The sequence below is a fragment of the Dendrobates tinctorius genome, unplaced genomic scaffold (genome assembly GCF_039654945.1).
Source record: "Dendrobates tinctorius isolate UK_male_01 unplaced genomic scaffold, ASM3965494v1 ptg000164l, whole genome shotgun sequence".
NCBI lineage: Eukaryota > Metazoa > Chordata > Amphibia > Anura > Dendrobatidae > Dendrobates > Dendrobates tinctorius.
The window spans coordinates 3,107,382-3,133,065 of NW_027361831.1; the positions used below are offsets into that span (position 1 = coordinate 3,107,382).

At 44.4% G+C, this 25,684-nt stretch overlaps 1 protein-coding gene across 6 annotated transcripts in view; it reads right to left on the reverse strand.

The window, feature by feature from the left end:
- Positions 1 to 25,684, reverse strand: part of LOC141052910 (uncharacterized) — a 159,838-nt gene that overhangs the window by 73,300 nt on the left and 60,854 nt on the right. For 2 of the 6 annotated variants that reach the window (XM_073550235.1, XM_073550232.1), the window contains exon 1: positions 6,368 to 6,522. The exons of 2 other annotated variants lie outside the window; for them this stretch is intronic. The gene's annotated coding sequence lies outside the window, so the exon portion shown is untranslated. Of the gene's footprint in view, positions 1 to 6,260; positions 6,345 to 6,367; positions 6,523 to 25,684 lie in introns of those variants that run through there. 2 more of the 6 variants (XM_073550236.1, XM_073550234.1) reach the window with 1 other exon arrangement.

A 25,684-nucleotide genomic window follows, 5' to 3' on the forward strand; every position in this document is an offset into this window, starting at 1 on the left:
GTGCACGCCGGGGAGCAGGAAGAAGGGAAGCCTAAGGCTGCATGGGAGCAGTGGCTGACTCGGACCCAGGAGCGGTGAGTATGGTGCTTGCAGCGGCAGACCCGGGCCCAGAGGAGGTGAGAAGGATGCTAACACCTTCCCTCTATCCTTCATCCTCAACACGGTTATAATCTGTGATCAATCCTGCCGAACGTCTGGAGAAAATCCAATCTACCCAAAGATTTCATCCATTATAAGTTTATGCTTAAAACATACAACACTGCCCTTCACCTCTCAAAACAAACCTATTTCAACACCCTCATCACCTCACTATCCAATAACCCGAAATGTCTCTTCGACACTTTTCATTCCCTACTCAACCCAAGAGTGTAGGCCCCAACCACAGATCTCCACGCTGACAATTTGGCTAATTATTTCAAAGAAAAAATTGACCATATCCTACAGGAGATTATCTCCCAATCACCTCATACCATGCACTGTCCTCCCTCCCCCACTGCATCTAGCTCACTCTCTGATTTTGAACCAGTCACAGAAGTAGTAATTAGGCTCCTTGCATCTTCTTGCCCTACCACTTGCACTAGTGACCCCATTCCATCACATCTCCTCCAGTCCCTTTCCCCTACTGTCACCACTCATCTAACCAAAATAGTTAGCCTCTCTCTTTCCTTCCTCATTTAAGCATGTCATCATGCAGCCATTACTTAGAAAACCATCCCTCTACCAAAACTGTGCCGTTAACTATAGACCTGTCTCTAATCTTCCCTTCATCTCTAAACTCCTCACTCTTTTCGACCCTCTACAATTGGGTTTCCGCGCTCTACACTCTACTGAAACTGCCCTCACTAAAGTCTCTAAGAATCTTCTAACAGCTAAATCTAATGGTCACTACTCCATGCTAATTCTCTTGGATCTCTCCGCAGTATTTAAACACTGTGGATCATAAGCTCCTCCTCACTATGCCCCGTTCCATTGGCCTCAAGGACACCATTCTCTCCTGTTTCATCTCCTATCTCTCTGACCACTCCTTTACTGTATCTTTTTCAGTCTCCTCCTCCTCTCATCTTCCCTTTACTGTTGTGGTTCCTCAGGGATCGGTTCTAGGCCCCCTCTTCTCTTTGTATACTGCCCCTATTGCTCAAGCAATCAGTAGATTTGGGTTCCAGTACTATCTCTATGCTGATGACACCCAATTATACACTTCTCCTGATATCACACCTGCCTTTTTGGAAAACACCAGTGATTGTCTACTGCTGTCTCTAACATCATGTCCTCAATCTATCTGTAACTGAACAGACAAGCTGATAAACATATAAGGCTGATATCATACAACCCAAGTCTGTAATATGCTACCAGTAGATCAGACAGCATGGTCAGCATTCAGATCCACTTTACGTGGGGATTTTCTATTACAGTAATGCCAAGCATGTGTATGGTAACAGCAGCTTTAGGCACACTGAGGGGCTCAGCAAGGAGTGGGGGATTTGGGAGCGCAGATTTAGCTGGATTGGTTTTTGGAGATGAGGCGGAAGCCATGTCGCCTTTCCAGAGCCTTTGTGCTGCCAGTAACATGGGGGGGGTTTCCATATTTCCATTATCAGATGATGGATATGGGTCGCCCTCCCAGGGCGGTGGGGTAATTGGCTACCGGGCCGGTATCAGCGGGACGTGTCACAGCAGCGGTGACCCAGACCGTGGCACTGGGCGCCCAATTAATGGGGGATGTTGTGAATGGTGGAATGTAGTTAGATGAATAGTTCGTGATGCCACCTGTGGTGTTCGGCAAGGGAGGTGACAGATCCTCTGGGACAGATGGTGTGGTGCAGCAACGATGTTATAGCCCTCCACAGGCAGGGCTGTTGTCCCAGGGCAGTGTAGATGTGGAGACACTTAGATGGTGTAGTGTTTGGCGCAGGGGATGTAGCAGTGGCGGACGGACGCAGGAAGGAATGGAGGACACCAGGGCATGTAGTTCCAAAGCTTTTCTCACAGTCTGTAGTGCCCGCTTCTGTGCCGTGTCCTCCGGGTCAGGGACTCCGTCAAACTCCAGGCAAGATGGAATGCTCCCTTCCACACTCCACCAACTTATCTGCCTTTTCTGAACGTCTCCTCTATAGCGCCTTTAAGTGTGAAGATCTTATAGTACTGAGTTACACTGGATTTCCTCCTGACAGATGTTCCCAAGAACTCTACTTGCACCGCAGACAGCTGTAGCTTGCTTCGGGGACTCTCTACTCCTAAGTCCCAGCTCTCTATCCATGTTGCTGTTGTGCCCTCAAGTCTTAGATGGGAGTAGTGCATTTACAGCCCACTACTCCACCGGTGTCTGCTGCAGAACCATTAGTGTCCATACAACCTCGGAGACCAGGCCCCGGCCTTGCGCTTAGAACTTCTAGGCAGGGTTCTTCCTCTAACCCATGTACACTGTGTTCCCTTTCACTCCTACGTTCCGTACTTGTCTTTCCCTCCTATGGAAGCTCAGGCTTCGGTTCAATGTCTTTCTCCTTCTTTCCTTTCCCGTACCAGCTGGCTCAAATCACTGAGGCAGCCGCAGCACTCCTTCCTCCATCCCTCTTCCAGGGATCCCCACTCCTCTCCGAGTGGCTTCCTCTCTCCACGACTGACCTGTAATCCTAAACCATCCCGCTCTTTTATGTGTTCTCAACTCCACCCACCTCCCAGCACGTTTAGCATTCCAAGCAGGAAACCACCAAAGGTGCTCTGCCTCTCTCTAGGCAAGGAGCCGCAATGTGGTTTTGCTGAACTACTCTATTGTGTGGGGTGCGAGTGTTGGAGCGTGGTCAGGAGCCTCCAACTTACCTGGATGGTGGGGCACCACACCTTAAGAGAATGTGCAGTACCTCTGTGGCGACTGAGCCTCAGGGGCGCCACAGATACGAGTAGGAGCCTGTTTTTTGGGGGGTTGATTTGAAGTTTTTATTGGTAACTTTTTGAGGTACATAGCATTTTTTTATCGCTTTAAGTATAAAGACTATGAACACATTTTTCCTTTTCTCATTGCTGCGCATTTACATCAAGGTTTCAAACTAAATCCTCAAAAAAAACATGATTCACATGAAACCCCCTATTGAACCCATCTCTGTAATGGGGCAGACTGAGTCACCTTAGACCCCCGGGCCTCCTTGGTGGTGTCGATTCTTTTTCAGGATACACTAAAACATGGTCAATCTGACTTTTTTGTGCTAAAAAATGCCTGACACAATGGGACAGAAGCCAGACTGGTCCCAAAGTGACTCCATCTGCCTCAGAGTGAGCGACTCTGTTGGACATTTCAATTGAATCATGTTAGATGGAAACCCCAAAGTAAGTGTTCAGTGGGGAACACAGGATAAACGTGAACAAAATCTTATTCTGACTTTTAGGAAGCAGAATGATCAAATAAAAGCAATTCACGAACCAGTGAGCAAATCCCAAGTGAGCATAAATACCTTTTTACTCCTTCCTTTGTAATCCGGATAAGACCCTATTGTGCCATTACAGTTTTTATCTAAACACATTTTATTTTTACACCATTCCTCATGTGATATAAGCAATTGGACGACTTTATACTTCAGGTTTGTGCGATTACAGCGATACCAGATTTATGTATTTTTTTATGCTTTGCCACTTTTACATTTCAAAAACTAAATTTTTTCACCGTATTCTGAGAGCCATAACCTTCTTTTTTTTTCATTTTTCCACTATCAGAGCTGTATGTGAACTTGTTTTTTCCATGGGATGAAGCAACATTTTCAGTGTTAAAATTTTATGCAAGAAAAGTATTTTTAGTTCAATTTTTTTTCCATGAATGTGTCAGGATGATAACCCTACCTCCCAACTTTTATAGAACAGAAACAGGGATAAACCATGCGTAACGCGACATCATTTGTGCCTCCTGCTTATTTCTACTTATGCCGTGTTCACACATTGCAAAATGCTGTGTTTATGGTTTTCTGCAGAATCTGCACCAAACTACACAATAACAATCTTCTCTGACTATTACTTTTTATGCCTTTCCCCCTATTTGATGTTTGGTGCAAACTTGAAGCAGTGTTTTTAATGTGATTTTAGAGTACAGAAAAGCTTTGGTTCTAAAGTTTTTACTTGTGTTGTTTCTAGTCTCCACATAAAGTCTCCAGAGCAGGGGGAGCAATTAGCTTTCCCCAAGGGGGCACATGAGGGACCACGAGTATTGTGGAGGCTGAACCAATAGGCGGAAAGGAATTTCTCTCATTCATAATTATTTTATAGTAATTATATCACTTAACATTGAGCAGGATTTGCATCTCCATAAATACAATATAAACACACACCATAGGATCCCCCAAATTGCCCTTTACACATGAGCCCTCCACACGACCCATCTATACACAGTATGAGCCCCCACACAGCCCCGTACACAACATATGAGCCCCGAAATAGCCCCCTACATAAAATGAGCCCCCACATAGCCCTTCCTATATACAATATGAGTCCCCACACAGTATGAGACCCCCATATAACCCCCTATATACAGTATGAGAACCCATGTAACCTCTTATATACAGTGCAAGTCCCTACATAGCATCTCTATATCCATCTCTCCGGCGTTCTGAGTCTCCGTACTGCAGATGTGATGTAGTGACATCATCACATCGTCTGTCTCAATCACACAAGCTGATTGGTGGAAGAAGGATTCGGTGGCTCCATCCTCCACCAATGGATCTGCTGCTGTCTGCATCCTGAGGATGTAGATATCGGGACACAGGTTGCGGGGAGCGAGGGCACGGAGAGACCCACATGTCAGCCCTTCGGCTGTCTCGGTCTGTGGGCCGCACTTAGCCCAGATCTGCTCTACAGAGAAACAAACACCAAAACTGCACAGTGGGAGAAGCTTTCATGAAATCACATCCACTTTCCATGGACAGATAAATGCAGCAGAATGTTTGTACAAAAAGCAGCAGAAAAAAAGCAGCATTTACACTACATGTGAACACGGCCTAAATGTCTAAGCAAAGTGGATGTGATTCCATGAAAATTCCTGCAATGCTTCGTCTAGAGACGCCGCTGACCTGTGCAGTTCTGGGGCATTTTCTCTATAGATTCCTATGTGAAGACTGAAAAATGAAAACCACCGCTGTATTGTTAGTGCAGAAGCCAAGCTGTTCTGTGCTATTAAATACGCTGCTTCACATCTGCACCAACATTAGAGGCAAAGACACAAAAAGAGGAATTAACATTCCCCCAAAATCCAAGAATTAACGCAGCAACAAAGGAAAGCTGCATTTACCTGCCGAGATCTCAGAACTAATGCACAGGATGCAGCAAAGCCATATAATAAAGATGGCGGCAACACAGGAGCAAAATACTGAGGAGACAACCACTCCCAGCCTGCCGACTCATGGAGGGGGATTGCTTAGTAATAATCACACATCTGTACTAAAAGAAGCTTCAAAAATGGGGGGGGACTGCTATAAACACGCAATAATGAGTGAAGATTGTTATCGCGTTGTGTGGCGCAGACACCTGCAGAAAACGTGCACAAAAGAAGCAGTAGAAAATGCAGCATTTATGCTACATGTGAACACGGATTCAGCATTTTTATGGGTTTAAAAGGAGGAAAACAAAAAAACAACCACGCCATTTTTTGAACGCCATTTACTGGTCATTATGAATAATCTGATGGGTTGTGCGGGTTATGATATCAGGGACACCAAATATGTCATATTTCACTATATCACCATGGCAACCTGGGGACTGACAATACTATACTGCAATATAAAAAATATAAAGTGGTTAAAAAAAAAAAAAAAAGCTAGAATCCAGCTACACTGACTAACAAGAGAAGAAGTTCTATTTCTGGGATAATCTGTCCCCGAAATGTCTCCATTCCATGTACAGCTCACACCGCAGATAACAGCCCCTCATACATCTATAGCACCGGCCCGGGGCCACAGCTCCAGACCTGGGAACCTGACTCAGGAGGGCGGTGCTGTGTCCCGGGGTCATCTCTGATGAGGTTGCATGATCGATACAAGTAAGCTTGGGGCCCGCACCCATGTAGTATGAAGCCTTGTTCACACACCCAGTATTTGGTGAGTTTTTTTACCTCAGTATTTGTAGGCCACAACCAGGAGTGGGTAAGAATAATGAGGTAAAAAACTCACCAAATACTGGCATTAACTGTACAGGTACAAATACGCTGCGGCCAATATACAGCCATGTACACACGGTGCGTCAGCACACTGCGAATAATGAACACATGGCCGCCACTATTACTATACCCGTATAACACATGAGGGACTTGGGTAACATTTTTGGGATGATAAAGCCGTCCGACCACCACAAGCTGTGTCCCCAATGTGGAAGGTCCCGGACCCCAGTGACTCACCTCTCTGTGCTCACCAAGGCCTCATATTGGCAGGAGAAGAGATAGGAGCCATGTCTGACTGTGATTATCACCAGTCTGGGATAAGCTGGGTGGGTAAAGGTGCACAGCCCCGGGGGGCCACACCCGCAGTGTATTAACACAAGAGATCCAAACAAGGACCCACAAACCTCTAGGCCACATGCACACATCCAGTATTTGGTGAGTTTTTTACCACAGTATTTGTAAGCCACAACCAGGAGTGGAATGGTCAGAGGAAAAACATAGTAGAAACATTTGCACCACTTCCGTATTTTCCAACCAATCCTGGTTTTGGCTTACAAATACTGAGGTAAAAACCTCACCAAATACTGGATGTGTGCATGTGGCCTTGAGCTATATTCATGCGTTGTGTTTTTTTTTCCGCAGGCGAAACCTGCTCTCTTGGCAGTAGGAAACTTGCTGCAAAAAAACAGGTTTTGCTTATTTTTTGTTGCTTTTTTTTCCAGCATTTTTTCAGGGTAGATTTGTCTCTTGTGCATGCTGATGAGGTTTAGTGCATAAAAAAAAAATCTGAGTCTACATCATCAGGTTTTGGCACCAAAAACGCAGCAATAACTGATACCTGCGTTTTTCAGTGTTTTTGCACCACCCATTGCTTTCAATGGATGAAAAATGCTGAAAAACACTGAAAGAAGTGACACACCACATTGTGCAAAAACCAAGGGATTGCACAAAATACAGAGGACGAAAAACAATATGTGTGCAAGAGATTTCAGAAATCTCATAAACTTTGCTGACACTGTAAAATGCAGCTGAAAATTTGCATTAAAAAACAAGCTAAAAAAACGCAACTTGTGAACATACCGTCCACACTAGAAAATAGAGTATAAATAATCCACCCCCAAAAATGTTAAAAAATAAAATAGATTTTATTAAACAACTATCACATATAATACAAAGAGGAAGACAATGAGGAAACATGCTGGTTCAGCAAGCTGAGGGTGGACAATATACTGTATAGCCACATGTAAGCACGGTCCCATATATAATCAAATATACACACAAATAGTGTGAAACAGACAAGAGGGGGTTAATGATCAGTCATAAAGTGTCAATACACAAAACATTAAAGATATAACCCCCAACTAGTTAATCCTGCTGACCCATTATCCGTAGTGGTGTAGGGGATTGGGACTGAACACCACTCTTATTGCTTTCTCCTTTAAGAGATTTAGGCTGTGTGCCCACATTGCGCTTTTTTAAGCGCTTTTCAAGCGTTTGTGCTGGATCAGACGCTTCAGAAACGCTTAAAAGAAGCATCACATTAATTTGAATGCATTTTGGCCTTTTTGTGCCAATTGATGCGTTTTGTTCCACATAGGAAACACTTAGCGGCTAAAAACACAGCATGCTCATTATTTTCCGCTTCAGTCCGCGTTTTTAGCCGTTTCCTATGAGTCCAGATGACGCGCGGAAAAAAAACGCATCAAAAACGCGTGGTTTTTAAGCAAAAAACGCACGGAAAAAAGATGCGCATTTTCTTGGAAGGAGGAGCGTTTTCTATCAGTTTTAAAACGTTAACGTGGGCACATAGCCTCAATGTAAATATGTTATTCTTCAGTGCTGCTACACGGCTGTGTATTACCGACTGTCTGATTGGTATTGCCACGTTGTGTTACCATATTGTACATATTGTAAGATATTATGCTTTATTATGACTATTGTATTGCATTGTATTTCTGTACAGATTAGGGTAAGATAGTGCTTCCTTTGGGAACATTAGAGGAGGGCACTTGTAGTATAGAGTTCATAGAATGGGTAAGCGTAGTTCTGGAACGGGCCAGTAGATGGGGGCATACTAGTGGGCCGTATTAGGTTTAGATGTTAGGAAGTTTGCTTAGGGTTATCTGTAGGAGGACCTGCTATGGGTTAAGCTAGTGTAGGTTGTAGGAATTAGACAGAAGGGCGAGCATGCCCAACAGGTCCACAAGGGCTCTAAGCTCAGGACAAGATAGCAGCTACGCAACGTTGTTCAAGTGAAGAAGCATGGGCACAGTCAGGTGGTTGCTGGAAAAGATTGAAGCACCTGGGGAAGTTACAGTTCACATCAGCAGCAGGAACGGAGAAGGAAACATGGTCCAAAAGTCGTTCAGGGCGCAGAATGTTCATGATGTGTCAGATTCTCAATAGGGCTGAAGCTGGCAAGTCCGGAGCTAAACGGATGAGCGGACTCCCCTATGTACTGAGGTCCTACAGTAGTGAAGCTGCAGTACCGCCAAGCTGCAAAGAAAACAGATTGGTGCCTGAATCAGAGCGCACATGCGCACCACAGTGGCCATCTTACAGAAGACCAAACAAGCAATCATCATGTGAGACACCATACGAAGCCTTCATGCTGTCCATAATGATAAGTGGAAGTGTAGGTAAGGCGAGGGGGTAACCGACAGGGGGGTGGTCCGTTACTGGCCGCAGACAGACTTGAAACAGAGACAGTGCCGTGTCCAACAGATCTTTATTATTTAACCAGCAGCTGCGCAACAACTTCACAGCCTCCCTCCGCGGCCGCTCGACAGCCTCCGCGGCCTCCCACAGCCGCTACACGACACCGCACACAGCAGCTGCTTGTCAATCTCCACAGCCGCACTCAGCAGCTGCTCATCACTCTCCACAGCCGCACACAGCAGCCGCTTGACTAATCCCTCAGCTACACACAGTAGCTGCTTGACTTTGTACCTTCACTTTCTTTCATGGATGTCCCTCGCGGCTCTGTCACTGTGGCTGCCCTAGGCCTACCACCACAGCGTTTCACCTGTCCGAGTCCGTTCAGTTTAGTGGTACCCCAGGCTGTCTCTGTCTGCGGCCTCTCTTTTCTCTCCGTCTGTGGCCTCTGCTGTCTCTGTCTGCGGCTAATCCTGTCAGGGCCACCCCTGTAACTGGCACAACTGTCAGTCCTCTCAGAAACTCCCTTTCTCCTCAGCCGTGCTTCTTGTTTCCTGTGCTCCCTGCGCCGACTGAAACTTCCAGAATCTTCCATCTGCCTTTTATCACCTTCTGCTCTGGTAACTCCGCCCCCCATGACTCAATGGTTTTTCTTAGCCAATGGCTGGTGTTCAGTCCTAACCTACAGCCCTGCAACTTTCCACTGCCCTCTAATGGTCCAACCCCAACACTACACTTCATTATCTTTATTTAAAGCTGTTTTCCATCTCTCCCTCCTACACTGCCTTACACCCTTTGCCTTCCTATTACAGACAGGTTCGTCCATCAGTCCACCTTCCCTACACTCTCCCTTCCTTTATCCATTGTCGTCCCCGACAATCTTGCCTCCTTCCTTTGACGTGCTGAAGCTTTACCCACTCTCTTTTGTTGCCACATGGCAATTCCTTCAGGTTGGGTTAGGTCCATCCGGACTACTCTACGGATGGGTACCTCCAACTGCTCTCCCCTTTTGTCACCCTCTTAACGTCATGACCGAGGCCCTGACCTACCAGGTCATCGTCATTGTCCTCCTAACCTTCTGGGGTGTACGTCTGGTACTCGGGGTCTGACTTAGGGACTGTTGTCTGCTCTGATTCCATCTGTCTCTTCTATCCCGTCAAGTTCAGTCATGGTCGGCATTTCTCTCTTTACTCGCAGTACCCAGGACCTGTTAAACATTTTTTTTTTTTTAAACAACATTTCAAACATATTACACATAGCTTTGCCATATATTACTTTTGAGGGGTACAACATTTACCCTATTCTTTGCAACATTCTACATCAATTACCATACTATACTTAAATTTCTCACTAGTTTTGTTACCTATATCTACCAGTATCGTTATGCAAAGCATTTTTTTTTAAACAAAGCATAACATCTTTAAATTTTTAACATACAAGGACACTAGTGCTCCCCCTTCCTTTAAGGAAAGCACCCCTTCCATGCATCCCCGTTGCACCAGGAGTGGGAAGGACTGGGTAATCAACTGGGGACCTAGAACTGTCCCCTAAGCCATGCAACAGTGCATAGCAGTCCTGATAGTCCATTGTAAAATATACTCTGAGCCACCTCCTGGCGGCCGATGTTCCGCCAACAACAGGGGACTCCCCAGCCATGGAGTCTCTGGGATGCTTGCAGTGTCTCTGGGCCTCAGTGTCCCTGATGCCCGAAACCCAGGAGTCCTTCATCTTTTCCGTGGAGCAGCGCCCAGATCTCCCGCTCTTTGGCCTTCCTTTACTCAATGTCCTCCGCAACCCAAGCGGAGGGTCCGGTATAGGACGCAGAGTCCAGTGGGCGGGCCGCAATCGGGGTCAAGAACGGGGCAGAGGCGGCTGTGATCACTGCCAGGTCGGCCGCAACCAAGGCTAGGGATGTTGGAGTGGCAGCCGTGGAGGAGGCCGCAGCGGGAACTGAGGCAGCCGCAGGTACTGGCAGGTAGACCGCAGCCGAGGAGGGAACAGTGGCGGCCGTGGATACTGGTGCGTAGGCTGCAGAGGCCAGCGGCTCGACCGCCGCGACAATCTGGAGTGGGGCTGGAGTGACGGCAGGCCCCGGTGGATAGGCTGCCGCCAGAAGATGGAGCGCGGCAGGGGTGGCTGCCAGTCTGTTCCGCACCAGCGACGTAGAATGGGGCGCCACCGGACAGGGCGGCTCAGGGTCGCTGATAGAGGCGTTGGTCGGCCCTGCAGGAGCCGCAAAGTCATCAGAAGCTGGGGGCGCTGGAGAGAGGGAGGCCGAGCGGGGAGGCCGAGTGCTGGTGTCGAGGCCCTGGTGCCTGTCTCGTGCACGGGTCATAGGAGTGGGAGCTGGGCCGGGGTATCACTCACCTTCCCGGCGCCGCAGCTCCCCTCAGGTTGCTCCACCGCTCTTCCAGGGGTCAGTCCGGGGAGTCGCTGGTCTCCGCTTCCCCTCTGCAGCTCCCGGTTCCGTTATCTGAGGTCCGTTGCAGTCCTTCATCCCGCCGTCCGGCAGGACCAGCCTCCAGGCCCGACGACTCTGCCCGGATGGTCGGCAACAGCTCCTCTAGTGGCTGTTCCTGGTAGTCCAAGGTGGCTGCAAACTCATGTACTTCTTTTGGCGCCAAATCGCCACAGCCATTTTTAACAAAGCACTTTTCCGCTCCGGATCCGCTTATTGTCAGCCAGCAATCCACAGTCCAGTTTTGTTGTTTTTTTTTTTTTATAATCCACAAGGAAAAAGCAACTTGGATCCGTTAGCTCTTCTGGCGCAGGCTTGCCGCTGAAGGTGTTATATTTGCGGCAATAATCCTGCCGACTACGCCAAATGTAGGTAAGGCGAGGGGGTAACCGACAGGGGGGTGGTTCGTTACTGGCCGCAGACAGACTTGAAACAGAGACAGTGTCGTGTCCAACAGATCTTCTTTATTATTTAACCGGCAGCTGCGCAACAATTTCACAGCCTCCCTCAGCGGCCGCTCGACAGCCTCCGCAGCCTCCCACAGCCGCTACACAACACCGCACACAGCAGCTGCTTGTCAATCTCCACAGCCGCACTCAGCAGCTGCTCATCACTCTCCACAGCCGCACACAGCAGCTGCTCGTCACTCTCCACAGCCGCACACAGCAGCCGCTTAACGATTCCCTCAGCTACACACAGTAGCTGCTTGACTTTGTACACAGGCCCGGGTACCTTCACTTACTTTCATTGACAAATGGATGTCCCTCACAGCTCTGTCACTGTGGCTGCCCTAGGCCTACCACCACAGCGTTTCACCAGTCCGAGTCCGTTCAGTTTAGTGATACCCCAGGCTGTCTCTGTCTGCGGCCTCTCTTTGCTCTCCATCTGTGGCCTCTACTGTCTCTGTCTGCGGCTAATCCTGTCAGGGCCACCCCCCGTAACTGGCACAACTGTCAGTCCTCTCAGGAACTTCCTTTCTCCTAAGCCGTGCTTCTTGTTTCCTGTGCTTCCTGCGCTGACTGAAACTTCCAGACTCTTCCATCTGCCTTTTATCACCTTCTGCTCTGGTAACTCTGCCCCCCATGACTCAACGGTTTTTCTTAGCCAATGGCTGATGTTCAGTCCTAACCTATAACCCTACAACTCTCCACTGCCCTCTAATGGTCAAACCCCAACACTACACTTCTTTCTCTTTATTTAAAGCTGTTTTCCATCTCTCCCTCCTACACTGCCTTACACCCTTTGCCTTCCTATTACAGACAGGTTCGTCCGTCAGTCCACCTTCCCTACAGAAGCACCAAGCGGGTTACATTATAGATGCAAACATTTATACCTGGAACAAAACAAACCCATAATAGGACGGTAAGTCCCACCATAATTAATACAATAAGACAGCATATGCTGAAAGTAATGAAGTGCAAAGCGCAAAGTAGCCCAATGAAAATTTCATGCATTAAAGTGACTGTGGAAAAAATTATATATAATCTGGTAGAAAAACTGAAAACTGAAAAATAAAAATAAGGAAAAACTAAAAAAATAGCAAAAAATAAAATAAAATACCGTACATACAGTGGCAAAAAAACACCAAAAGTGGGCCTATAATACAAGTGAATCAGTTTATAATGGAACATTAAACACAATAATATCCCAAATGGTGAAATCTTCACATGGCCGTCACACAGGAAAGGGAAAGAAGGAAGCAAATCCAAGGCACTAAGGACAATCCAGGACGCAAGGACAAGACAAAATAATTAGAACAACAAAACTGAAAGAGACAAACACAAAATTAATAAAAAATATAAAAACAAGGTGGGAACGACTAATAAAAAGGAACAAAATATATATATATGTGTGTGTGTCAAACAAGGACACAGACACATGCAGCAAGACGGACAAAAAAATGAGGAACACCAGTTTCAAATGATTTATATACAGTGTGTCCGTAAAGTCATGGTGCACTTTTGACCAGTCACTGGAAAGCAACAAAAAGCAATAGAAATGTGAAATCTGCTCCAAATAAAAGAAAAACTCTCTGTTTCATACCTATTCAGTGCAGGTCGATGTGCCACTCCTGGCACCACCATGAATCTTATCAATGCCCCTAACCTTCAAGCCACAGGGATCAGACCCATGACAAACCCTGAAGTGTCTTGGCAATGTTTTTATTGATGGATTGTCTTGTGCATCCCTGGCGGTCAAGATGCCCCGTACATGCTTTCGCGTCCTCACCTTTAATTCCCTAGATGTGAAAACCACATAAATAAGAGAGCAGGGACATGTGGCATAGTAATCCACATGTGTAGTATTAAATGAAAAGTAATCACGAATCGTGTACTCCCTGCTCATGCCTGATGAAGTGAAGGGCCCACATCTAAGGATATTAGAACATGTGATACATGAAACACAGGGGAAACAACCACGTTTGGGGCCCCCAGATTGGAAACAGTGTTGGTTTTGGCCACATAGTGACTCTTTACCAAGTGGTCCCTCAGGTTCTTCCCTCTTTGTTGTGCCATCCGTGGATAAAGGGGCAACTGGGCCGCCAGGAAACAGTCAGTACATAACACTGACCAATGTTTGGTCAGGATCTCACAGATCTGATCCCAGTGGCAATTAGAGGTAAAGATAAACCTGATGTCACCAAAATCCTGTTGTTTGTCCCTCTTGGGTCCCTCTGTAGCCTGCCCTAATATACTGATGACTGTAAACCCTTTCTCTGAAGCGGTCAGAAAGGGCAATGGACTGTCTCTTGACGCAGTTGAGCAAACCCGTCTGTTCCTGAGAAACTGTCCAACTGGGATGGCTTTAATCGCAGAGTAATTATGTGCTGAGGATGCATGTAGGAAAGAATTGACAGCTGTCTCCTTATGATACAGATCTGTCTCAATAGATCCATCCTCCACAACACATAAAGTAATATCAAGAAAATCAATCCTGTTATGATGGCATTTAAGCGTGAATTTTAGATTAAATGAATTATTGTTGAGTTGTTGCATAAATTGGGATAGGCTGGTTTCGTCACCTATTGTGAATTCTCTTTCTGGGACCCCTCTGGTGGTTACTGAAGGTAGAGGATCTGATCAGATTGATAGAGGTGTTGTGAGTTCTCTTTCTGGGATCCCTCTGGTGGTTACTGGAGATAGTGAAGCTGGTCAGATTGACAGAGGCTTGCCACCTGATAATGATGATGACGATTGGAGATCTGGGGTTTCTGACTGGTGTATTTAAGACAGCTGACTTCCTTCAATCCCTGCTGGTGATTTTCTTCCTGTGCCTTCTGATGTCTGATGTCTCCTGCTCCGTTCCTGCATGGTTCAGCTAAGTTGCTCATTTGCTAATCTTTATGCATTTGATCTGGTTTTGTCTATCTCTGCTTTGTGTGGGTCAGCTTGCTCCTGCTGGGGCTGTGCTGTATCACCGCCCATATGTTATTGCTTGTGTCAGTTTGTTTTGTCCCCTGTTATATTGGTCTCTTTTTGCTTTGCTTTCAGTATATACCAGAGTGCTGATATAGTGGGGGCGAAGTCGTGTGACTTCAGTGTTTTTTGTGCATCAGACGTTTTGGATCTTTCATCTTTTTTGCGTGATTGCAGACAGTGTCTTTCCTTTCCTGTCCTGTCTAGTCAGTTTGGGCCCCATCATTTGCTCAGTCTATTTTTCTGCCTGCGTATGTGTTTTCATCTTGTCTCACCAACAATATATGTTTGGGGGCTGTCTATTCCTTTGGGGTCTGCTCCGTGGCAGTTTAGATTTCACCTTTCTTGCTTTAGGCTGAGTTAGTTCTCTGGCTGTGCTGAGGCGTCTAGGGCATCGTAGGTACGCTCCACGGTAACTGCTAGTTGTGTGGATAGGATCAGGGGTCCACTTAGTTTCCAACCTCTGTGGTTTTCTGTGGCTTGGCCTGGTCATGTTATCCTCCTTGTTGACACATTCATATCAGTCACCCTTCCAGGTCATCAGAACATCATCAATGTAATGAAACCAGCCCATCACAGGGTCCGTGGCGTGTGATCCATCACCCTGGAAAACCTGCCTCTCCCAAAAAACGAGAAACAGGTTTGCATATGACAGAGCACACGCCATGCCCATAGCAGTCCCTTGCGTCTGCAAATAAAATCTATCTTTAAACACATAAAAATTATGTGTTAAAACAAATTCATGTAAATCCAAAACAAAGTCAACAAATTGACCATCTCAGTTGGTTGTCTCAAGGAAGAACCTGGCTGCCCTGAGTCCATCGACATGTCGGATGGAGGTGTAAAGGGACTCAATGTCAATAGTAACCAAAAGCATGCCCGCATCGAGAGAGAGTCCATCAACCCTTGTGAGTACATCAGTTGTGTCTCTGACATAGGAGGGGAATGTTTCAACCAATGGCTTCAGATAATGATCAATATATTTGCATACATTGTCACTCAACCCTCCTATGCCAGAGACAATAGGTTGACCAGGGGGTTCACAGTGTCTTTGTGCACCTTAGGCAGATGATAAAAAGTAGCCAAATTTGGGAATTTAGGTAACAAACCATCAAGGACCTTCATTGGGACAATACCCAACTCATTGCCACTAGATAGAATATATTCTAGCTTAGAGGTAAACAGCTGCATAGGGTTCTGATGTAGTAGCTGGTATGTTTTCTTTTTTTTTAGCTGACAAAATGCCTCCTTTTCATATTTATCCATATTCACCCCCTTGTCTGCAGGTTTTATAACTACGGTGTACAATGATTGCAATTCCTTCAGAGCTTGTCTCTGTAGAGTTGTAAGATTATCATTGCATAGATTTTTGGATATCTTCCTCAGGTCCTCCATTACTAATTTGCAAAAGGTGTCAACCTGAGGACACACAGACAATGGAGGGAATGCAAGCGATCTGGGCAGAATCGAGCATGGGAGGGTACCTTCATCATCGGGTTGCTGTTCCCTTAATAGATCTTCCAATGTGGCCAATGCTTGCTGCTCCATATGACTGTCCAGGCCCAAACGTAAGTCTGTTAGATTATGTAGTTTCCTCAAAATTAGTTTATGACAAAAAAGGTGTACATCCTTCAGGACTGTAAAAAAATCAAAACCATTACACGGTACAAAATTTAAACGCACCTTAAGAAGTTCAGGTTACATTTCAGAGAGGGGAAACAAAGACAAATTAATTACCTCCAAGCTAGAATTTTTTTGCTCTCTGATCATACACAGGTGAGGAGGTAGGTTTCCTCTTATTGGCATTCCATCCCCTCAAGGTTCTTGCTGATTGTACATGCCTAGCCGCTCACACTCTGATGTCTTGGCTTGCTCAGATTTAACACTCAGCTCATCCACTGATGTCAAAGAGGAGAAGGACCCAGATTTAGATTGTAAATGGGGATGTGATCTGCTTATTCTATTCCTCCATTCCTGTAATTTTTTGGATTTAATGGCACCTATCTCCTCCCATTTTGAAAAGTCCTTCTCCAAGTCTCCATTTAGCTTTTCAAGAGCATCAGCAGTAATGGTATCTTTAATAGTGGACTGGATACTATCAATTTATCTTTCCAAATCTCCCAATTTAGTCTAGTTTCATTAATAACGCCATAAAACTACGGGAGTGGTATCCTCCCATTACTTTTTACACAAATCGTCGTCCACTGGGAAAGATGGAAAGATCTGAATACGCAATCCCTTAGGGATTATTATTATTATTTATTTATATAGCACCATTGATTGCATGGTGTTGCACATGAGAAAGGGTTACTTACAAATTACAGATATCACTTACAGTAAACAAACTAACAATGACAGACTGGTACAAAGGGAAGAGGACCCTGCCCTTGCGGGCTTACATTCTACAGCATGGTGGGGAAGGAGACTGTAGGTTGAGGGGTTGCAGCAGCTTCGGTGATGGTGAAGCGGTAGCTCCAGTAGTGGTGAGGAGGCAGCAAGGTCATTGCAGGCTGTAATCTTTCTTGAAGAGGTGGGTTTTCAGGTTTCGCCTGAAGGATCCGAATATGGTTGATACTTGGATGTGTTGGGGCAAAGAATTCCAGAGGATGGGGGATATTCGGGAGAAATCTTGGAGGCGGCTGGGTGAGGAGCGAATAAGTGTGGATGAGAGAAGGAGGTCTTGGGAGGACCGGAGATTACGTGAGGGAAGATATTGGGAGATTAGTTCAGAGACTTATGGAGGAGACAGGTTATAGATGACCTTGTAGGTCAGAATTAGTAATTTGAACTGGATACGCTGAGGGAATGGAAGGCAGTGAAGAGATTTGCAGAGGGGAGGAGAGGAGTAGCGAGGAGAGAGATGAATTAGTCGGGTAGCAGAGTTAAGGATGGACTGGAGAGGTACGAGGGTGTTAGCAGGTAGGTCACAGAAAAGGATGTTGCAGTAGTTGAGGTGGGAGATGATGAGGGCATGCACAAGCATTTTAGTAGATTGAGGGTTGAGGAAAGGATAGATTCTGGAAATATTTTTGAGCTGGAGGTGACAGGAGGTAGAAAGAGCTTGGATGTGCAGTTTGAAGGACCGGGTAGAGTCAAGGGTTACTCCGAGGCAGCGGACTTCTGGGACGTTGGAAAGTGTGATGTCGTTAATTGTGATAGGTTAGGTAAGGAAGATCTGTGAGATGGGGAAAGATGATGAGTTCAGATTTGTTCACATTGAGTTTGAGGAAGCGAGAGGAGAATGAGGATATGGCTGATAGACACTCCGGGATTCTGGACAGCAGAGAGGTGACATCTGGGCCAGAGTGGTAGATCTGAGTGTCATCAGCATAAAGATAGTACTGGAATCCATGGGACTTTATGAGTTGCCCCAGGCCAAGTGTATAGCTTGAGAAGAGTAGAGGTCTTAGAACAGAGCCTTGGGGGACTCCAACAGGGAGAGGGTGGGATGAGGAGGTTGTGTGGGAGACGCTGAATGTGCGGTTGGAAAGGTATGAGGAGATCCAGGATAGGGCAAGGTCTTTGATGCCAAAGGAGGAGAGTGTCACGCCTACCTCCCGTTCCCCGCCTGTGTTTCCCTCCGGCTGTTCCCAGGTATCAGCTTCCGCGGCGATAGTCTCCCCTGGGCCTGCCCCTAACGCTCCCTGTATAAGGGGTGGTAAACCTGGCCAGCTCGCCCAAGGGAGGTTCGTCGTCGCGGTCCTGAGGGTTCAACTCCCGGAGCACTCCAGTCTCACAGACTGTAGTAGGAGGCAGTAGTCAACTGTGTCGAAAGCAGAGGACAGGTCTAGAAGGAGGGTATAGAGTATTGTCCGTTAGCTTTGGCTGTAAGTAGGTCATTAGTAATTTTGGTCAGGGCTGTCTCAATGGAGTGATGGGGGCGGAAACCAGATTGTAGATTGTCAAAGAGCAAGTTAGATGAGAGGTGGGAGTAAAGTTCAGTGTGGACGTGCTACTCCAGGAGTTTGGAAATGCATGGGAGCAGCGATATTGAGCGATAGCTGGACATAGCAGTTAAGTCAAGGGTTAGCTTTTTAAGGATAGGCGTGATTGTGGAATGTTTGAAAGCAGAAGGGAAGGTACCAGAAGTTAGCGATAGGTTGAAGAGGTGGGTTTGGAATGGGATAAGAGTGGTGGTGAGGTTGGAGAGGAGGTGGGATGGGATGGGGTCAAGTGCACAGGTTGTGAGGTGCGATTTGGAGAAGAGACAATTAAGCTCCCCTTCAGTGAAGTTAGATAGGGAGGTTATGGGGTTTGAGCATTGGTCTGGTATGCAAAGGGGATGTGGTGGTTGAACAATGAAGACTTGCCTTGTTTGGTCGATCTTATTTTTGAAGTGTGTGGCAAAGTCCTCAGCAGAGATGAGGGAGGTTGGAAAGGACAGTAGTGGGCGGAGGAGGGAGTTAAAAGTTTTGAATAACTGTTTGGGTTTGTAGGATAGGGAAGATATGAGGGTTGTGAAGTAGGCCTGTTTAGCAGAGGTGAGGGCAGATTTGAAAGCGAGTGTTGCCTGTTTGAATGCAGTGAAGTCGTCTTGCGAATTCGTTTTCTTCCAACGCCGCTCTGCAAGCAAACCACAGGATCAAACTACGAGTCAGGTACAGCCCCAAGGATGCCCTATTCCACCACAATTTCGTCCATCTATGCAACAGAGTTTTAAGTCTCACAATCTGTTCCTTAGAATCACCATTTGTAGTTAAAATACCAACAGTCTTCCTTAAAAGCTTCCTGTAGTCGAGAAAGTCAAGCTTGATCTCGAGCCCAAAAATCCATCTGCTTAAGATTTGAAACTGTGAACAACACAGAAGAAACCACTTAATGCAATAATCAAATAAGCATTTTGTAACATTAGCGCCAAGAGAGCCTCACTCCCCAAGTAACTATACTATGATAGATAGTAACAAGTGGAATACTCCCAAAGACTGTTCACACTAGAAAATAGAGTACAAATAATCCACCAAAAAAAAAATAATAATAATAAAATAAAATTGATTTTATTAAACAACTGTCACATATAATACAAAATAGACATTAGAACACAAAGAGGAAGACAATGAGGAAACATGCTGGTACAGCAAGCTGAGGGTGGACAATATAGAGCCACATGTAAGCATGGTCCCATATATAATCAAATCTACACACAAATAGTGTTAAACAGACAAGAGAGAGTTAATGATCAGTCATAAAGTGTCAATACACAAAACATCAGAGATCGTGTGAACATAGCCTTAGAGTAATATGTAGGGCACATACACAGTGTGCTTGTCATGATCCTAGTGCAGGTTTTAGCCTGCACGCCAGAGGTTAATGTCTTGATCCCGGGGTTAATTATTGCAGCCTCTCTTTGGTTCGGGGAGAGCTTCTTATAGCCCTGGGAAACTCCAATCCCCGTCAGTTATACTTTTGCCATTAAGTTAGTACCCGGGGCCAAGTTACCTAAGGCTCGGTGGTTCAATTTGTCCGGGCCAGAGCACCAAGCCATGAAGGAGTACATAGCTAAGAGTCTCTGCAAAGGGCATATCAGGTCTTCTGTGTCACCCGTGGCAGCAGGATTCTTCTTTGTAAAGAAGAAAGATGGTGGTTTGCGGCCATGCCTCGACTTTCGGGAACTTAACAAGATAACGGTTAGGAACACTTACCCACTTCCACTCATCCCAGACTTATGTATCCAGTTAACTGGGGCCCAATGGTTCTCCAAATTAGATCTCCGGGGGGCCTACAACCTGATAAGGGTTCGGGAAGGAGACTAGTGGAAAACGGCGTTCCTCACATCAGAGGGACTCTTTGAAAACCTGGTTATGCCGTTTGGGTTAACTAATGCCCCTGCTATTTTCCAGAACTTTATCAATGTTGTGTTTTCTGACCTGATAGGCCATTTTGTTATCATTTATTTGGATGACATTTTGGTGTATTCCCCGGACAGTCAGTCTCACTTGCAACACCTACTGACAGTTCTCCAGAGACTCAGGGAGAACCAATTGTTTGTTAAATTGGAAAAATGTTTGTTTTTCCTACAGGAACTGTCTTTTTTGGGGCTGATTGTGTCCTGTGAGGGGTTTCGTATGAATCCTAAGAAGGTGCTGGTGATCGCTGATTGGGTTCAGCCTCGAGATATCAAGGGGCTCCAGCGCTTCTTAGGATTTGCAAACTATTACTGGAGATTCATTAAAGGTTTCTCACAAGTGGTTAAACCACTCATGGATCTTACCCAGAAGGGGGCTGATGTATAAAATTGGTCGGGACTCGCTAAGGAGTCCTTCTCAGCTCTTAAGAAATGTTTCATGTCCGCCCCCGGTGTTGGTTCAGCCAGACCCATCCAAACCATTCATTGTGGAGGTGGATGCTTCTGAAGTGGGAGTGGGGGCTGTGCTGTCCCAGGGTCCGGCCACCCTTAGTAATCTCAAACCCTGTGCCTTCTTCTCCATGAAGTTCTCTTCCGCTGAGAGAAACTATGATGTAGGCAATAGAGAACTTCTTGCGGTCAAGCTGGCATTCGAAGAATGGAGGCACTTTTTGGAAGGGGCGGCTCACCCTATCACTGTTATCACAGATCACAAAAATTTGGCATGCCTTGAATCTGCTAAGAGACTTATTCCTAGACAAGCTCGTTGGTTACTTTTTTTTTCATGATTTCAATTCTCCATTACTGTTCGACCGGGGTCCAAAACTGTTAAAGCGGATGCCCTGTCCAGACGTTTTGACCCGGTGTCTCCCCCCGAGCTGCCGTCCTCCATTCTTCCCCCAGGGGTGGTAGTGGCGGGGGTCTCATCAGAGTTGGAACAAGAAATTTTGAGGGCTCAGTTCCTAGCTCCGGCAACCAGGCCAGGGGATAAATCGTTTGTTCCAGATTTATTGCGGCCTAGACTTCTGCAGGAGTTTCATGAGTCTAGGCTGAATGCTCATCCCTGTATTACGGCCACTAGGGAGGCAGTAGCCAGGGATTTTTGGTGGCATTCACTGGGGTCCGATGTGAAGAAATTCATTTCTGCTTGTGGTGTGTGTGTCCGATCCAAATGCTCGCATAACCGGCCGGCTGGGGAACTCATACCTTTACCGGTACCTGAGGCCATGGACTCATCTCTCCATGGACTTTATTACCGGTCTTCCACCTTCTAGGGGCAATACCGTGATCTGGGTGGTGGTGGATAGGTGTTCGAAACAGGCCCATTTCATTCCTTTGGCAGCATTACCCTCAGCAGAAACATTGTCAAGGTTGTTTGTGCAGCATGTGGTCCGATTGCATGGGGTACCCCTGAATGTTGTGCCTGATAGAGGTGTAAATGAAAAAAGAAACACAATAATGTGTAATAAAAGAATATTATACAACAAAGTATAAATTAATAAATAACCAATGTGTTTCTTTCAAAGATGGATGGCAGACCATCCGGTATGAATAAAAACAAAACAAACTAGTGATGTAAATGTGAGAATCAGAATAATGAAGATGTATAAAAATAAAATAAAAGATACATAATAAAATAAGCCTTTATTGTAAATTTGGCCAGACAACAACAACAGCAATAAAAATATATGTATAAAAAAGGCAAGAAAAACCGCTCATTGAATTAATCAACAAGTATCTATGCTTATAATAATATCACCACTGTATAGCAAAAATAGTTCAGATAAAGCATATGTAACGTTCCCCATGTTGAACAGCAAAGATACGTATATAATAAGTGTAATGAATGGTGAAGTGATAATAATGACAATAAACAATAAACATCATAAAAATAAAAATAAATGTATGTGTATATATAAATCAATATTGATAAATAGTGCAAAAATTGCTGTGAGAAAATTGTATATATATATATATATATATATATATATATATATATATATATATATATCAAAAGTGAAAGCAGTGATGGTAAAAGCAATAATAATAACGACAAGGCTCTTTGCTGAACAACCACAAAAGACGCTAAACAATAATAAAAATAGCGCTGTAAACAATAAGCTGAATATAGAGATAAATCCAATATTCTAAAAATAATGGTGCACTAATAAAATAGATAGTAAATGTGCACCATATAATGACTATACAAAAGGTCACTGAAAGAAATCATGCAAAGCGCTATGTAGTAGAAATGGGCCAAAGACAGGAATCAGGCAGCACACACGCTGGACAACGCTGCACAATTGAAAAGGGCCGAATCAAATACAGACCCAGCACAAAAAAGCGCAAAAGGTAATAAGGCGCCTGTTAGAAACCGGAGAAAAGAGGAACCGGCCCGAATAATCCAGCACAATACAGCGCAGTGTGCTGCCCACAAGGCAATTGACCATGCAATGATGGGACCGATATACTAATGGGACATACCCTAATACAATGCCTATACAATAAGATATACAGCGCAATGCAACATAATGTATTACCTGAAAAGCAATAAGGCAGACAGTGGTGAGAGCGATGTGCCTAAAGAACGCGCCCCGACGCGCGTTTCGGAAAATCTCCTTCGTCAGGGGGATGTTGATGAATCAATCAGAAGGTCTATTTATAGTCCACAGGTTCTGATGCATAGAGCAAAACGGCGCATGCGCTGTCACCGTCAACCCAAGACATGAAAGACAATTGACGTCATGCAATTAGTTAGTACACAGCCGTGCATATAATCAAGAGCATAAAGACGCCAATGTCTTACAGTCTACCAGGACGTCAGACAGTGATGCGCGCAGCAATATACAAAACCTGAGTTCATAAATGCACATATATATCTCATCTGAAACATATATATAATATTAATACCGAAGTAACAGTGATAGCCAATCACCAATGCAACACGGGGATACATCTCTATATAAATATATAACTAATATATAGCACAATAATAATAACAAAATATAAACATATAGTCAGCATATATAATATATCAAAGTCAAGCACATAATCATAATAAACTGTGTATGACCAATAATACATAATAAAATAAAAATATATAAAAAAATTATATATGCTTCACTAAAAAAAAGAAAAAAAGACAAAACCATGTACATGTACACAGATACATATAAAAAACCTATACAGAAAAATATTTATATAGGATGTGATACAAGATCCCAAGATATATGCCATGTAGTTACATATATTATATTATACTTTTGACCAATAAAAGAAATAAACATAAAAATATATATTTCTTCTCTTGTGGTTATCAAGATGTCCACATGTATGCACAAGTAAAGACTCCCCTGTAGCCTCGATATATATGTATACATTCAAAATGGTCCATGAGAACATTCACTAGACAGACAGCTGAAAGAAAAATGAAACAAATTGTTATAAAAATGGTATAAAAGACAGACTCTCATTGAGACCCAGTGGGGACACAGTGCGTAGTGTCCAAATCCACTGGGTCTCAAGTTGGGCAAGCTTTTTACTGGTGTTACCACCTCTGATCCCACCAGTAATCATATCTATACCAGCAACCCTAAGTAAAGAAGAATCACTATTGTGATACATTTTAAAATGTTTAGGCAGTGTTTTCAGTGATGAAATGTCTTCTATATCCTTTGCTGCTTAAATATTTTTCTGTATAGATTTTTTATATGTATCTGTGTACATGTACATGGTTTTGTCTTTTTTTCTTTTTTTTTGTGAAGCATATATAATTTTTTTATATATTTTTATTTTATTATGTATTATTGGTCATACACAGTTTATTATGATTATGTGCTTGACTTTGATATAGTATATATGCTGACTATATGTTTATATTTTGTTATTATTATTGTGCTATATATTAGTTATATCATTATATAGAGATGTATCCCCGTGTTGCATTGGTGATTGGCTATCACTGTTACTTCGGTATTAATATTATATATATGTTTCAGACGAGATATATATGTGCATTTATGAACTCAGGTTTTGTATATTGCTGCGCGCATCGCTGTCTGACGTCCTGGTAGACTGTAAGACATTGGCGTCTTTATGCTCTTGATTATATGCACGGCTGTGTACTAACTAATTGCATGACGTCAATTGTCTTTCATGTCTTGGGTTGACGGTGACAGCGCATGCGCCGTTTTGCTCTATGCATCAGAACCTGTGGACTATAAATAGACCTTCTGATTGATTCATCAACATCCCCTGACGAAGGAGATTTTCCGAAACGCGCGTCGGGGCGCGTTCTTTAGGCACACCGCTCTCACCACTGTCTGCCTTATTGCTTTTCAGGTAATACATTATGTTGCATTGCGCTGTATATCTTATTGTATAGGCATTGTATTAGGGTATGTCCCATTAGTATATCGGTCCCATCATTGCATGGTCAATTGCCTTGTGGGCAGCACACTGCGCTGTATTGTGCTGGATTATTCGGGCCGGTTCCTCTTTTCTCCGGTTTCTAACAGGCGCCTTATTACCTTTTGCTCTTTTTTGTGCTGGGTCTGTATTTGATTCGGCCCTTTTCAATTGTGCAGCGTTGTCCAGCGTGTGTGCTGCCTGATTCCTGTCTTTGGCCCATTTCTACTACATAGCGCTTTGCATGATTTCTTTCAGTGACCTTTTGTATAGTCATTATATGGTGCACATTTACTATCTATTTTATTAGTGCACCATTATTTTTAGAATATTGGATTTATCTCTATATTCAGCTTATTGTTTACAGCGCTATTTTTATTATTGTTTAGCGTCTTTTGTGGTTGTTCAGCAAAGAGCCTTGTCATTATTATTATTGCTTTTACCATCACTGCTTTCACTTTTGATATATATATATATATATATATATACAATTTTCTCACAGCAATTTTTGCACTATTTATCAATATTGATTTATATATACACATACATTTATTTTTATTTTTATGATGTTTATTGTTTATTGTCATTATTATCACTTCACCATTCATTACACTTATTATATACGTATCTTTGCTGTTCAACATGGGGAACGTTACATATGCTTTATCTGAACTATTTTTGCTATACAGTGGTGATATTATTATAAGCATAGATACTTGTTGATTAATTCAATGAGCGGTTTTTCTTGCCTTTTTTATACATATATTTTTATTGCT